Source organism: Odocoileus virginianus, chromosome 25, assembly GCF_023699985.2.
Source record: "Odocoileus virginianus isolate 20LAN1187 ecotype Illinois chromosome 25, Ovbor_1.2, whole genome shotgun sequence".
NCBI lineage: Eukaryota > Metazoa > Chordata > Mammalia > Artiodactyla > Cervidae > Odocoileus > Odocoileus virginianus.
The window spans coordinates 4,887,113-4,901,231 of record NC_069698.1 but is presented as its reverse complement, the minus strand read 5'-3'; the positions used below and the strand labels follow the sequence as shown (position 1 = coordinate 4,901,231).

The window sequence follows — 14,119 nt, the reverse complement described above, 5'->3', positions numbered from 1 at the left end:
GATTAAGTTAGAAGCCCCTCTCTTAGACTAAGTTCCATTAACAGTGTGAAAGTGTTAGTCACTCAGTTCTGTCCAACTCTTTGCAACTCCATAGACTGTAGCCCGCCAAACTTCTCTGTCCATGGGAATTTCCAGGCAAGAATACTGGAGTGGATTGCCATTTCCTTCTCCAGGGATCTTCCTGACCCAGGGATCGAACCCACATTTCCTGCATTGCAGGCAGAGTCTTTACCATCTGAGCCAGCAGCAAAGCCCTTATTAATACTGCAAATGTTCTCAAATAGTAGACATTAATAGGATAAATTAATGTTGTATTACTATACAGTTATAGATATCTTTGTATCAGTAGTTACAGAAACTGTATATGCAAAACAAAATATACAGTACGTGTGTATTAGTCGCTCAGTCCTGTCTGACTCTTGGCGACCCCCTGGACTGTAGCCCGCCAGGCTCCTCTGACTATGGAATTCTCCAGGCAAGCATACTGGAGTGGGTTGCCCCCTTCTCCAGGGGATCTTCCCAATGCAGGAATTGAACCTTTGTCCTTCACATTGCAGGCAGATTCTTTACTATTTGAGCTACCAGGGAAGCCCCATATACTCTATAGTATAACATAGTATATTTGCAGAGAAGACCCATTTCTAAGTAACCCAAAGATATTTGGAAACCATTTATGCTTACAGCTTTCTTAGATACTGGCATTCAATACAATTTAAGTAGAACAATTTAATAACAGCAGATAATTTGGGTTACACCACTAAGGTGGCAAAAAGCATGTTTCAATATGCAATATGAGTTTTGTACAATGAAACACTGATAAATTAATTCTTGACCAAAAAGAAAATGTTTCAGCTTCCTTTTGAAGCACAAGCATCATCATTCATCGCTCTCTACCTGTCTTTGTGTTTCTACCAGGGAGGCTGCATATACCCAGATCTGATAAGAACTGCACAGACAGAAATACTGACACTTCATATGCAACCTATGAAAATCATTAAAAAGAGATTCAAGTACTGACATGGTGGAATTTTGGTGTTTTAGTTTTTCTCATTTAAAAAGTTTCTCATTATACTTTAGCATTTGAATAGAAACAAATATTTCTAATACTTCCTTCCAGGTCTATATAAATTCCTCCTAATCTCACTCTTCTCCTCTGTAGATACCAAATGTGTATCTAGTTTACATAGGCACAGCATAGTACAAAGGCTCCTAGTAAGTAAATGCTCCTATTTCATTCAGCAGATATTTACTACAAATGTGTGCAAACTTTGTATAAAGTGCTGGAGTACTAGGGATCGTGTAAAGATACATAAAAAGGATAATCAGCTTTCCTGATTTGTAACTTAAAAAAATAAAATGAATACAAATAAAATAAAATAGTAAAGAGAAAAATGAAATAAAATGATAAAATGAAAAAGGATGGGGAAATTATTTTTCTACCTCTTGGGCGCCTTCTTATATGAGTATCATATTGTTGTTCTACATTTTGCTAAATTACTATAAAAAGCTTAAAGGCAGAGTCTATCACATTTTCACCCTATCTTTAACATCTGCCGTAATGAAGAAAAGGCTTCCCTGGTTGCTCGGGCACTAAAGAATTCGCCTGCAGTGCAGGGACCTGGGTTCAGTTCCCAGGCTGGAAGGTCCCCTGGAGGAGGGCACAGTAACCCACTCCAGTACTCTTGCCTGGAGAATGCCCGTGGACAGAGGAGCCTGGCGGGCTGCAGCCCCTGGGGTCGCAGACTCAGACACGACTGAGCGACTAAGCACAGCACATAATGAAGACTATAAATTTAAGTGAGCAAATAAACATTAAAATGTCACACGGGAGAAACAAAATGCTATGAGCACTAAAATCAACACTGTGAATGCAGTTACCTCAGGTATTAAAGAAGCAGCTTACTGTTATCTGAAATAAACGATGTAAAGGTTTTCTCAAATTTTTATCTCAAAATCCACCATTTGTGATTTGAGGGGGGACTTCAGAAGTTAGAAACAGCATTCTTAGCAATATTTAGAGCCAAATCTAAATCTTTGAAGAGTAGTTCAGGCTGGATTTCTAGGTTTATCATAACAGGATGTAATTTTGTATATAAATATGCATGTGATCTTCTAAATAGTAAAAGATTCTTCTCTAGTGATGTTCCTCATGGAGAAAGAGTCCGAGCAAAAATCAAACGCTGAAACAAGGCCCCTACTTTTTAAATTGCTTTTACTGAATGGGAGGGGATCCCGGCAGCACCTTATTACCTAATCCCATGGAAGAGCTGAAATACAGGTGATTCTAGCAGCCCACAGTTGCTACAGTTCTGAAACATGGAACAAATAACATGAACTCCCTCAAACACACACATCTGCACATGGACCAACTTCCATCCAGGAGATAGCCCTGACCCCTTTAGAAATGGCAGAGTGAATCAGGAAATCAGCTCCAAGGATCCTGTCCTTCTGCTCTGCTTCAGGGACCCAAATTCACATCCGAATGGTTCTGAGTTTCCATGACCAAACCCAAGAACAAGGGGAAGAAGACCTGAAGTCTCACAAATAGCCCATCCAAGCTCTTCTGTGGAGACAAAACAGTTTTATCCAACATCCTTGGAAAAGCGTGGACGATCTGTTCGGGACTGAACTGCTTCGCCCCTGTTGTATGTAAATTGTTCATTACCCTCTCCTTTGGCACATTTTGCCCCCCATTTTCTCTGCTCACGTCATCAGCTTTTCTCCAAGGGGGCTCAACTGACCTGTGCCCTGCTCTCTTCAGGAGCTTAAAGGGGAAACTGCATTCATTAGCCAAATAACTGAATCATACATTTCTTTTCGATATACTGGGGAGTAGGGAAGGTGCTTTGGGATTTAACAGCTTTTTAGAAAACAACTCCTTAAATTATTCTATTTTAAATCTTTGAAATGCTCTTTCTCTGATAACATGATAACATTGCACTAAAACCCTGGAGTGTTAGGCAAACCTGTTTCTGTTGTCAGTACTTCACTGCGAACAGCAGGGGGCAGTAGCATATCAAAAATGGTGGAAACTCTCCGCTCTCAGAAACACTGCTGCATCGCTGCACTGGATCTGTTTCCCAGCCCGATGATCTCAGCTCTCCGATGAAGCCTTTTGTTTTGTGTCCTATTTTACAATGCACTGTTCAGTTTTCTGTGAGTGGTGACTTATTCAGACAGCATTTCACTGTCAGTTTAGCTTAACAACAACAACAAAAAAAGGTGAGAAGAAAAAGAGGAAGGAGAAAATTACAGTGCAGCCAAACCAAACACAAAAAGACAAGGAATCCTGCCTGGGTATAAAGTTTGTCCCTTCTCTGTTCCCATCCACTAAAATCTTGAACATAGTTTTTCTGGATTACAGATTTAACTTACCCTTAAGCCTTCCCACACAGATGCACGCATTTCATTTTACCTTCTCTGTCATACAGTTCCCTGTTAAAACAACAGATATCTTTATTAAAAGGAAAAGCTGTTTTAAGCTGAACACTTTTTAAAAGAATTCAAAAAAACTTCTATGTTGTGTGCGAGCCTTTGGTCAAGCATCTCTGTATAGAATTTTTACATTTTTCTGCCTTTTAAACATTTATTAGTCAAGATACATTTTATTGTTATGTTTCATTAAAGTTATTCCCCTGTGAATTCACACCTTGAGCTAAACAGCAAAAAAGGTGAAGTTGCGAAGCTACAGCTGATGAATTTGGGGGTAGAATATAACGTGGAAACTAGAACATCAAAGGTTTGAAAATATATTCAAGGATCATTTCCACTGCACTGGAAGGTGTTTCATATTCCAACCTTCAAAATCAGCAGAGATTAAACTATTTCACGCATAATTTGAGTTACACCTTAAAATATAAAAACGCTAAGACTGGCTTCTTTTCTCACCTAGGCTGAAATTCCCAGAGTTATTAATTTCCCAGTTATGAATCTATTACTGTGGGATGGCAGAAGTAATATTATTTCAACATCTGGCAACAAAATTCCTCTTCAAGGGATATTCCTTCCCTCCTTGAGACGGAGGGCCCTAGCTGATACTCTTGACTTATCCTTTCTGGCCTGTCTCCCAGTATTCAGCTGCACACAGTACTCAGTCACACCAGCCTCGTTGCTGGCCTTTGAAAACACACCAAGTAATCATGTGTCCCTAGGCCTTGCTGTTCTCTGAGTCAGGATAAATCTGACTTCACTTATCTAAATGACTCATTCCTTCACCTACTTCAGGAGTATGTCCAGGGGCTTCCCTGCTGGTCCAATGGCTAACACTCTGTGCTCCCAATGTCGAGGCCCCAGGCTGACTAGATCTCATATGCCTCAACCAAGAGTTTGCTTGCCACAACTGAGACCCAAATAAATAGTAATTTTTTTTTTAAAGAGTATGTCCAAAAGTCAAGTTTCTCCACGAGGCTTTCCCTGACCACCTACTTAAAATTGAAAATTTCCCTGAGCATTTCCTACACTTCTTGTCCTCCTTTATCGTCCTCATTAGTACTTATCATAAAATATGCCACATATTACATGTAAATATAATAAAAATGAGTTATCTGAGACCAAACATATCAACTAATAGGGACTTAACCCCCATATTACAAAGACAAACAAATCGGTTGATTCTAAAGCAAAATCCAACTTTTTGTTGCACATAAAAGACAAACACATACCAAAAACAAAATAATTCAGAAATCTTAATAACGAAAGGAGGCAAAAAGGTATACCAAGAAAATATAAAGAAAGAACTACTATTTTGAAATCCAATTGAACAGAATTTAGACCAAAGCCTATTACCAAGTTAAAGAGCACTTTACAACTTTAAAGGCTACAATCACAGTGAAAATAAAATATTTATGAAAGATATGCAGCAAATAACACAATAGCTTCTTTCACTTAGCAGAAACTACAAGAGATTCAAAGAGACTAGAAATACATAATAATAGCAGACTTTAGTATACTTTAGTATACTTCTCTTAATCCAAGACCAAAAATGGTACCAAAAACACTTATAATAGTTGAGTCTATAGTTACATACAGAGACATCTATACCTCAATAAATTACAGTAAGAAAAATACAAATATTCTCCATCAATGACATGATAAAAGTATGAATCCATAACAAGCAAAGCACAAGAAAATCTTCCCACCTTGAAATTTTAAGTTTTCTATTAAACCTAGCTTAGCTCAAGGAAAAACAACAACTGATTATGAAATTTTCTAGAAAAAAAATAATGAAAACATGATATCAGGGTTTGCAGGATACTGCTAAAAAGTGTTCAGAAAAAGATTCATGAATTTAAAAATTTATATCAATAAAAATGAGAGAAGATGAGTTAGATATTATACTCAAAAAGTTATACATGTTTAAGGCTTGTTTTTTTTTCCATTTTGGACTTAATTTTCTTTTTAATTAAGCAACCTAGACTTGAAAACAACCTGAAGCAAATCTAGCTGTATCAAACAGCATTTAGCACTTTTATAATTCATTATACATTGGTACTGTTATTTTGAAACTGCTATATATACTAAGGGAAAAAATAAATATGCAACCATTTAACATTTGGAATCACGCTTTCCAGCAGAAAAGAGATGCAACATAAAATCAGATAGGTAGAAAATTAAATAATCTTTCATTAAAATTGGAATATCAGCACAAATTTATGATTTCTTTTTCTTTGAAAAACCACATAATTCCTACATCTTGTATTTAAAAGTCTGAGAAGTAACAATAAGGCTTTTAGTCATGAAGATCCTATGCGCACAGACTGTGGTCACTAAATACCACTTTCAGTGAAAGCAATGAAGACTCTTTTGAGAAATGTCTCATTCTAGGTGTGGACCAGTAAATGAGACTATTCCAGTATGAGACTGGGACTCAGGGTCTTCATATATCTAAGCAATAAGCAATTATAGAGGGAAATAGAGGAGATGACTCTATTTACATTACCAACAAACTGAAAAATTATCCTAGGAGTAAATGTCATAAGAACTGTGCAAAATCTATATGAGAAAAACTTAGAAGCTTTTCCGAAAGATAGAAAACTGTGACTTGAATAAAAGGAAAAATAAACCTTGCTCCTCAATTGAATAATAAAAAATTATAAATTAAGGTCACTTTTCAAAGTATGTTTCGCGTAGCTAGTTTCTGTAGTGTACATAGAAGAAATAAATAAGCAAGATTATTTCCCCAAACCAGGAAATCAAAATAAGAAAACAGCAATAAGCTATTTTGTCAAAAACTAGCTCTACCAGATATTGAAATATACAGTTTCTATAATTTAAAGAGTATATTATTATCATTTGAGTAGACAATCAGATTAATGGAAAAAAAAGAAAATATAGACGTAGAGCCAAGAATGATGTGAAAATTTATGTATGTGATAAAAGTGGTATCTCAAATCACTGGGAGATAAGTGGACTTTTGAAAATTAAACACTGTTAGAACAGCTAAGTAGGTCTTTGAACTAGGAAAAAAGTGGATATAATATTATCCAAGTGGAATTCCAGCCAATAAAAGCCAAAAAATTTAACATGAATCTTAGAATGAAGCCCGATTTGATAAAAAGACATTCTGGAAAACCACTGGTCTGAACTTTCCAAAAAAGCCAATGCCAGAAAAAAACAATAAGCAAAAATGGCTGAGGTAGACGTCTCAATTGAAGGAAGCTAGAGACTTGATAACTAAAATCAATACGTGATCCTTGTTAAATCATGAATTTATATTTTACAAAGAAGTATACGGGAAGCAAGGATTGAGGATGGGGGGAACAATCAAGGAAATTCTAATATGGATTATATACTAAATTACAGAAATGTACCAATGTTTAGTGCGTTCCAACTTCCCTATGTAGGAAACATCTAGTGATATATATCCTAATGACATACCACTGTGATCCTATTGGACAGTAGTCCTCAATGGGGGCGATTTTGCCCTCCCCTCCCCGTCACACCATGTCTGAAAACATTTTTGGTGGTCACAAGTTGGGGAGGGGAGGCGAGGGGAGGGGAGGGTTGCTACGGATATCTAGCAGCCTCTAAAGCCAGGAGTGCTGCTAAACATTGCACAAAGCACAAAACAGCGGCCCCACTCCCCTCACAACAAAGAAACATCAGGCTCAAAGTCAACAGCGCCGCAGTTGAGAAGCCCTGATGTAGGAGAATCCCTTATTCTTAGGGGATAGTGAGATACTGGGCGTCCCTGGGGGTTCAGCCGGTGAAGAATCAGGTTGCAATGCAGGAAACCCAGGTTTGATCCTTCGGTCCAGAAGCTCCTCTGGAGAAGGGAAGGGCTACCCACTCCAGTATTCTCGCCGGGAGAATTCCATGGACAGAGGAGCCTGGCGGACTACAGTCCATGGGCTTGCAAAGAATTTGTCACGACTGAGCGACTACGCAACATACATACACACACACACACGAGATATTAGGCTGAATTAAATGAAACTGTCTTCTGCTCAGTTCAAATATCCGCAATATTGAAGGGTGATGGGATACGGGGTTCACAACTGTCAAATTGTTCAGCAAGAAAGCACTGTACACGTCCTTCCGCCCCGCTTCCCGCCCCAGGCGCTACCGAAGCAGGGTCGCGCTCCTCCGGGGCGCGCCGACCGCCGGGCCTGCGCGATGGGAGGAGCCTGCGAGCAGCCACTGCGCAGGCGCCGGGTGGCGGCCGCGCCCACGCGGCGCGCGTCCAAAAGGTACAGATGTGCGCGGGGACCCCGCAGTCCGCGCGGCTGCCTGCAGCCGCGGAGAGGAGGGGGAGCTCCGCGGGGCGCGCCGCCGGCTTCTGCGCGAGCGACGACGCTGCTCTCCCCGGCCGACCCCGTCTCCCCCGCGCTCCGCGGAGGGCTGCAGGGAGCATCCTTTATCCTTGGCGGCGTCTATCCTTCGCCAGGAAGAGCCAGCTGTCTTTGGTCCCTCGTGCCTGGCCATTCCCAGGCTGGATTCTTCGGAGGTGGGCTTTTACACACTCCTCAGTGGATTCTGACTTCTGTGTCGGAACAGCCTGGGCAGTACTGCATCTCCTGACCAGGGACCGAAAGTGCCCTGGTAGCCTCCCTCCACACCCGGATTCTCGTCAGGAAGAGCTGACCCAGGTAACATTTTAAAGTTTTCAGCCTAGAGTTTCTTAAGGAGTCGGCAGACTTTTTCTGTAAAAAAAAAACAAAAAAGCCAGAAAGCAGGCGTTTTACGATTTGCAGGCCAGAAACAGTCGTTTTTGTCGCTTGTCTTTTTTTTTTTTTAACAATCTCATAAAAACGTAAATAAATAAATAAAACGCCTTTAGCTTCGAACTTTACAGAAACATGAGGATTACAGTGTTTAGACTACAGTCTTTCAATTTACCCAGCACGGGGGCTAGAGCTTTAGCCCCCAGTTCAACCACAGTTTTGCAGTAGACTCAGGTTCCCGGAGGACTACGACCCACCCACCGAGTGTACTGGGCCCCGCCTACCGAGGCTGAGCTTAGCATCTTTGGGGTCCCTACACCTGCAGTTCTGCTTTTCCCGATGAGTGTGGCCAGTGGTGAGTTCCCAGCAGTCAGCAGAGCTGCCAGGAAATCCCCAGACCCACAGCCACACCCTCCTTCACTCTAAAAGGGCAATCTCTTCCTATCCGGGAACAAAAACCAAAGTCCTACACTGAGACTAGATGAGTATAAACAATACAAGAAGATCTCACAATGCAGTGTCAACTGTATTTGTAATTTGTATAGCATTTTTTCTATTGATAAATGTAATATATTTATGCCCACTATGGTAACTTGGGAAATGCTGAAAAGTAGATAGAAGAAAATAAAAATTCAGCATACTCCCAAGCCACAAAAATGAACTATCAAAATGTTTATGTATTTGTTTAGTTGGTCTTTTAAATGTATATGAATAGAATAACTTACTGAACTGGATTTCTAAAAAATGTTTCTTAATCAACTTTTGTTGAAGTGCAAAATCCAGGAAAGTGGTCAAATTGGAAATGAAGAGTTCAATAAACTTTCGAAGGCTAACACAAACATATCCTTACATCTACCACACAGATCAAAAGATAAGGCATACCTAGCTCCTCCAGCCCCATATTCAGTCAAGGGCAGCTTCTCCCCAAATATAACCATTGTCTTATCCTCAAATTCATAGAGTAGTTTAATTGCTTTAAATTCACATGAACTGAATTAATCAGTAAATTTTCTTTAATTTCACATGAACTGAATTAATCAGTAAATATCCTGTAATATTTTCTTTCCCTCCATATTACATTTGAGATTCATTCAGTGTTGCATGTAATGTCTTTGTATTTTGTCTTATGCTATACAGCATTTAATTGTGTGAATATACTGCAACTTATCATTTATACTGTTGTTTTTTAAATTTAAACTATACTGAGATTTAGTTCCCATACCCTACAGTTTTCATCCATTTAAAATGTACAGTTTAATATTTCTGTGGTATATTTACAGATAAGTGCAACCACTGGCAGGCACAGTGAATTTCAGAACATTTTCATCACCTCAAAACAGCTCCATACTCTAGCTATTACTCCCCTACCCTGCATCCTTTCCAGCCCAAAGCAACTACTTTTTCCCTCTATAGATTTCCCTATTCTAGACAGTTCATAAAACTGGTCCCTTATACTGATACTGAATATTGTGATTGGTTCCTTATACTGATAGTGAATATTCATGTTATTTCCAGGTTTGGAGCTGGCAATACAAGTAATAATTCTGTGAACATCATTATACTTAATCAGCATGTTATATGTATCTAAAGCTATATATGTATCGAATAGATACATATTTCTATGGGATATATATCTAAAAGTAGAATAGCTCCAACATAGATTATATACATGGTTAGCTATAGTTGATGGTGCCAAACAATTTTCAAATTTACACTCCCACCAGCAGCAGATGAGACTCTTCATTGCTCCACGCCTTCACCAACATTTGGTGGTTGTGTGGTTTCAATTTACACTCCTCAGATGACTAATGGGAAAAGAGTATCTTTTCATGTAACGCTTTTAAGGTCTTCATTTCATTTTTGGAGGGGTTGTCTTTTTCTGTCTGATTTATATATTCTAGATGTGAGTCCATTTTCATTTAGGAGTACTGCAATCACACAGATACTTTTTCTTATCTGACTTGCTGTTTAACCATCTCGTTGTTAAATGTTAATGGCTGTGAATTTTAAACTTTTACTGAAGTCTTAATTTCTCAGTCTCCTTCTATGGTTAGTACCTTTGCTATCCTAAGAAATCGTCGCCTACAAGAACCTTCTCCTATTTTTACCATCTAAAAACATGTTTTTCTTTGCATCTTCTAATCCACTAACCACGAATTGGTTTTGGACTATGGTATGCAGTAAGTGTTCATTTTTTTTTTCATGTAACTGTCCAGCTGATCCAGGTGCTTTTGAGACTTCTTTTCTCATTGTCCTGCAGTGTTACCTTTCTCATAAATCAACAGAAACATAAATCAGTACAGATATTGGAATTAATAGTCAAGGTCTTTAACCATGACAGATATATTAAAGAATCTTACTAAAATAAGATGTAATATATGAGGAAGTAGAGAATTTCAAGAAAGAAATCTTTTTTTGTGAGATGGAAGTCCTACCACTGAAAAATACAGTATCTGAAATTATTTGATAGGTTACCAGTAGGTTGGACACAATCATGAAAGCATCATTAAACTTGAAGTCAGGTTGCTAGAAATCATCCAAATATAAGTGCACTGAGACAAAAATATTGTAAATAAACAAAGCATCAGTGACTGATAAGAATAGTATAAAAGAAAAAAAAGAATAGTATCAAGTGGCCTAACATATATGAAATTTAACTCCTAATAAAGCAAAGGGAGAGAACCTGGGACAGAAATATATTTGAAAAAATACTGGCAAAAGCTTTCCAAAGTTGATCAACTCTTCATTACCCAGGACATTTACTTGTTTTTAAGGAAGAGAGTGGATCCCAATACCCTAGCTTGCCATGAATGGAGTTTGGAAGTGAGCGTAAATAAACTTCTACATCTACAGAACATTTTAAAGGCACACAAAATTGGGGGAAATACCTTATTTGGTGGAACTGTCCCAAACATTAGTACACTTTTAACATAAGTTTTGCTTACCCACCAAAGCCCAGAGTACCACCCCAGTCACAGTAATACCAAAATGTCCTCCAGGTTTTCAGAATATCCCCTCAGTGCATAGTATGGCCCTACGTCCATTGAGAGCCCCCGTGGGATCTGCCGCTGCCCACTTCCCACCTCCTCATCCAATGTTCACCTCTCTGAAACCACTCTGGCATCTTTCCGCCTGAGGGCTTTGGGGACAGCTTTTCTTGCTTCCTCAATGGTCCTCCCCCAAACATCCATATGACTGATGCTTTTCTCCTCCTCAGGTCTTTGTTCAAACATCATTTTCTCAGTAAGACCTAGAAATGACACGAAACAAAACAGAAAACTTGCATGTTCATTCCCCCATCCCCAGTTTATTTTTTATCTGTAGCCTTTATTTGAAATGCTATATATTTTAATTATTTAATTTCCTTACTGTCTCACCTTCCCCTATCGTAAAATACAAGTTTCAGTGAAGAGGGAGAGGAATTTACCAATTTTGTTCTCTGTAATGTCTTCAGTACCTTAAATGAGTAAAAATTTTAACGATAACATTTTTCTCAGAGATAGCATGTGGGCAACCTTAGTGTAGTCCTAATAACCCCTAAATCTTTAAAGATATTCTTTCAGTGTTTCATGAATAAGAAAGTCCTGACAGTACTCCAGTAATTTTTACATTTTTAAAGTATGTTTGAGTGTCTTAGAAAAAAGGATTACAGTGCTAAAAGCTCCAGCTTTTTACCAAAGAGAATAAGAAATGTGATATGGTTGTTTCCAAAGCAACAAAAAGCTTTACCTCATTAAGTAGACGGAGGGCTTCTCCTTATTAGATTGAAAAATCCAATCAAATAGCTGAGGGCTGCCTCACAAAGAAAAAATACTTAGAGCTGTCATCACAAAGAAATTTGCCTGTTCAATTATAAGCTAATTTGTACCAACTTTTTTTTTCTTCAGGCATTCAGGTATCAGGATCAGTGATGAACTTTCAAAAAGAAAAAATATGGAAAAATCATCGAAATTGTCATAATCTGTGCTCCCAACTAAATAAGTGTTTCCCTGTAGCATGTGCAGAGTCAAGGGAAATTACATTCCTGTATTATACAGTCTACCAACAACCTATCTGCATACTGTCTTCATCTAGACTATTCTTGAAAGCACACCCTGAGACAAACGTAGACATATTCTACTTGGAAATGTGGTCCCAGGGAACAAGGATGAGACAGAGGGGAGAAAACAGGTGGAAAAGGAAAGAATGTCCAAGCAAAAAAGGCAGTGTTATTGAGTGCCTAGTGCTCTTGGCTGCTTAGTGCAGAACCTTCCCAGGATCCTAATTAAACTGTGTCTCAGGATTGTCTGCCTGAGGGATGAAAAGAAGCAGCATGTATCTCTCAGCTGACATCACCTGTGTGCTGAGGCCGCTCCCACGCGGCAGCAACTCCCCACCCAGGAGAGTGTCACTGGTGCTACAGCATCGCGTGTGTCGCAGCAGAGAAGCTTCGGGACAGGAAGCTAGATTCTTGCTATAAGCCTGGGATGAGGCACTGTCAGCGCAGAGGCGGGGGCAGCCTGCCCGGAGCTGTTCACCAAAGGCGCGGCTGGAACTGGAGGTGGGAGAGATGGGAGCCAGTGCGCAGGAGGCATCTCAGCAGCCTGGAGAACGTGCTGTTAGCCTTGCCTCAGTCTATACTCTCTCTCCTTTCCATCATCACAATTGCATTGTCCAGAACAGAGCTTGGCAGAGGGCTAAATAGGAAGGCCAAATGTATTTCCTAGAAGCTGTATGTTAATAACAGTTTTAACCTTGAGTAATGCTCATAAGAAATAGAAAGTGACACTCGAACTTGAAAAAACTTAAGTTACTCCACTTGAAACATTTTAGCATTGGATAGCAGTATTGGGTATCCTCTAAGTTCATGTAATCTGAGATGTAATCATAAATTGGAGAAATAAAATCAACCATTTCTTATATTTCTATGAGCTTTAAAAATCAGTGTCATTAGTTTCTCCTAAGACATTGCCTTCTGTTGTCACATAGCACCAGTGATGTAGAAATCACAACCAATGAAGGGAACACTGGTAGAAACACAGGAATGAAAAATGTTGGCATAATTTCCATCACATAAAGGGTTGGTATTAATATAGGTTGGAATCAGGGCAGGGGATGGGGGATAACTGCACATTTTGATTTGGGGTTCCTCTTTGAAGTTCCATTTTACCAGAAAAAGATTTTCTTTCTGCCTACATCCATGTGATAGCATAATCATCCTCTTTTAATCTGGTATAGAATTACCATCAATAGGAATAAACTTTTGAGTTACTTAATATGGCTTGAGTTCCTACTGTTTGCTGTTTGTTAGCACAGTACATGCATGTTAGACATGAAACATTACATCCAAACATTTCAGAACGCACGCTCATTTAAAGTATCAAAGTGTTAGTCGCTCAGTCTCGTCTGACTCTTTGCAACCCCGTGGACTGTAGCCCGCCAGGCTCCTCTGTCTGTAGGATTCTCCAGGCAAGAATACTGGAGTGGGTTGCCATTTCCTCCTCCAGGGGATCTTCCCAACCCAGGGATTGAACCCAGGTCTCCCACATTGCAGGCAGACGCTTTACCATCTGAGCCACCAAGGAAGGTATACCCAGGATGCTTACCAAAACTAATCATATGACTGATCACAAATCATCTGAACAAATCTCAAACGACTGACATCCTATAAGAGTACGAAATCAGAAATCAATTATATAAAGGTAAAATAAATTTTTACCAAATGGTAGTAATGTAAGGAACATACCACTAATGGTCACTAAGTCAAACTTTAAATCAGAGTGGTATTTAGAAAATATTTTGAAATGAATTCTAATGAAAATACAACATATCAAAACTTGGTGGGATGCTGTGAAAGCACATGCTTATGGGAAATTTATATCTCTAAATATCTAAGTATCTTAGAAACTTTACAAAATGGTTAGCTGTCAAAGTTTCAAGAAGCTAGAAAAATTGTGTGAAGCAACTTTTCAGACACT

The 14,119-nt window shown here is 39.1% G+C and overlaps 1 long non-coding RNA gene across 1 annotated transcript; it reads left to right on the top strand.

Moving 5' to 3' along the window:
* Positions 1-7,999: 7,999 nt before the first annotated feature.
* On the top strand, positions 8,000-13,417 carry LOC110139235 (uncharacterized). Its single transcript, XR_011483460.1, has 2 exons — positions 8,000-8,087; positions 12,050-13,417. It is a non-coding gene; the product is annotated as an uncharacterized lncRNA (long non-coding RNA).
* The last annotated feature ends 702 nt before the right edge of the window (positions 13,418-14,119 follow it).